The sequence below is a fragment of the Vulpes vulpes genome, chromosome 1 (genome assembly GCF_048418805.1).
Source record: "Vulpes vulpes isolate BD-2025 chromosome 1, VulVul3, whole genome shotgun sequence".
Lineage (NCBI taxonomy): Eukaryota > Metazoa > Chordata > Mammalia > Carnivora > Canidae > Vulpes > Vulpes vulpes.
Window position 1 is genome coordinate 100457692 of NC_132780.1, and position 2705 is coordinate 100460396.

General features: G+C 37.3%; 1 pseudogene; it reads right to left on the minus strand.

Moving 5' to 3' along the window:
- Positions 1-2145: 2145 nt before the first annotated feature.
- Positions 2146-2243, minus strand: LOC112913827 (U6 spliceosomal RNA; annotated as a pseudogene).
- Between the last annotated feature and the right edge of the window lie 462 nt (positions 2244-2705).

Consider the following 2705-nt stretch of genomic DNA (forward strand, 5'->3'; position numbering starts at 1 on the left):
TATTTATTTATGATAGTCACACAGAGAGATAGAGAGAGAGAGGCAGAGACACAGGCAGAGGGAGAAGCAGGCTCCATGCACCGGGAGCCCGACGTGGGATTCGATCCCGGGTCTCCAGGATTGCGCCCTGGGCCAAAGGCAGGCGCCAAACCGCTGCGCCACCCAGGGATCCCTCCAATCCCTTTAATTCGTTCTCTCAATTACTCCAAAGGCTGGAGACTCTCCAGCGGAGCATCTCACCTGTAATCCCCCCTCTGTCTTCTGCGAAGCACCTCAAGCTCTGGTCATTTCAGCCTCTCTCACTTTCTCTCAAAATAATTGCCCCTATAGATCTTTTAACCTGGACCCAAACTTAACTATAGTTTCCTATTAATGGCTCAGATTCATTAACAATTTACCATGTGTCAATGGCTGCCCTCATTTTTTTTTCCCTTTTCAATGGAAAGTTACATGGGGAGACAGTTTAAGTCAACACCAGGATGCGTACTGATTGCACCTACACTAGAAAAGGTTTTTCTTCCCCCCTCAATGGGATGGGCCTTCTTTTAGAGTTTTATCCTTGTAAGAAAAGTACATTCACATCCTAATATCACATTCTTGACACTAAGAAATAAATAGTGCATTTGAAAAATTGCTGTTAACCTCCATGGAGCCCTGGCTCCCAGAGACCAAGGTAAGTATTTCTATACCTAGATCAAATAGAACCTTTGGAAGTAAACTTTCTTTCATCTTCCTGACAGAAGTTGTATTGTGACTTGGAGCCTGGTACCTGCAAAAGTTAGGCTCTGATCCTCCAATGGAAACTGAGAGATAGGAACACTCTTTTCCTTGATTACAATTCAAAGAGGTGGCTCCCAGGTCCTTGAGGGGACAAGCCTGGGCTGTAAAATGGGCAAGAAGCTTTTTAAAAAGATTCGCATCTCCAGGAGGCAGTGAGAAAATTTATAATTACAAGTTTTCTGAAGTTTGTCCTCTAAAGAAAAGTCAGGCAGGAAGAGGCCTGCCCAATATTTGCCAAGCTGAGAGGGACATTTATGCTTCGTGGTTTGGAATTCTCACTTTCTTTACATATTTCTACTCAAATATTACTTCCTTATGTCACTTACTTTCTTTCTTTCCTGCTTTCTTTCTTTCTTTCTTTTTTTTTTAAGATTTTATTTATTTATCCATGAGAGAAACAGAGAGAGAGGCAGAGACATAGGCAGAGGGAGAGGGAGGCTCCTTGAGTGGAGGCTGCCCTACGTATCTTCATAACATCTTTGTTCTGTTTTCATACATAAAAGAGAATTGAATGATAAGACATTTGGTGGCCAAATTGTTACTTCCCCTCCCTTGTCATTGGAAATGACCATTTAGATTTTGGTACTTTGTTGAGAATTAGCCTGGGTATTTGTAAATCTTTTCACCTTTCCCCAATTCAGCCTCTTTATCTCAGGAAAATGTCTTTAAGCCTTTGATTTTTTTCTTTTGTTACATTTGTTGTTTTATTTTTCTTTTGTCTTTTTATTCAAGCATAGTTAACATACAGTGTGATATTAGCTTCAGGTGTACAGAACACATGTTTCAGCCATTCTATGCATGTCGCAGAGCTCCTGAGGGTGAGTGTACCTTCCATCCCCATCACCTATTTTACCCACCCCCACACTCACCTCCCTCTGGCAATCACCAGTGGTTCTCTGTGTTTAAGGTTGTTTTTTTTTTTGTTTTTCTCTTTCCCCTCTTGGTTTATCTGTTTGTTTTGTTTCTTAGATTCCACATGGATTGAAATCATATGGTATTTCTTTCTCAGACTTACTTCACTTAGCAGTCCATCCTTATTATTGCAAATGGCAAGATTTCATTCTTTTTTTATGCCTAATTACATATATATATTTCATATATATATAATTTCATATATATATATTCACACCTTCTTCATCCATTCATCTCTTGACACTTGGGCTGTTTCTGTGTGTTAGCTATTGTAAATAATGCTGCAATAAACACAGGAGGGCATACATCTTCTTGAAGGGGTGTTTTTTATTTTATTATTTTTATTTTATTTTATTTTATTTTATTTTATTTTATTTTATTTTATTTTATTATTTCTTTGGATAAATACCCAGTAATGGAATTACTGGATCATATGGCAATTCTAGTTTTTGGAAAAATATGGAACATGCCATGAATTTCCTTGTACAAAGATCATGCTAATGTTCTCTGCATTGTTCCAATCTTAGAATATGTGCTGCTGAAGCAAGCACTGTTGTTTTAATTTTTAAATTCTTTACCCCCCAAAAATGTTTGAGCTGCACTGCTTCCCTACATACTGGTCACATGCTGTCTCAGCTTTCATCTTTAGTCCCCTTTTTTCTGCACTCTGGGAGAATTTCGCCTACCATCAGTGATTTAATTTTCCATGATAGTAATTCTCCTTATTACTATATCCATTTTTTTTAAAATCTGTTAGTTCATTATAGAGTTTATTTTTTCCTTTACACTACTTTTTAAAATTTTCACTGTATTCTTTTCATTGTAAACTGTCCCTCCTCACCCTTTTGCCAAGGCATTATATATAACTTCCTAATTAAATCTTTGTACTAACAGGTTCCCTTCTCTTTTCATTATTTTTATAAAATAAGTTATTCAATTTAAAATTCAGCAGATGTTCATAACTTCTGGTGATAGTAGTGGTTTTCTTTTTATTGGTTCATTACATTTTGGAA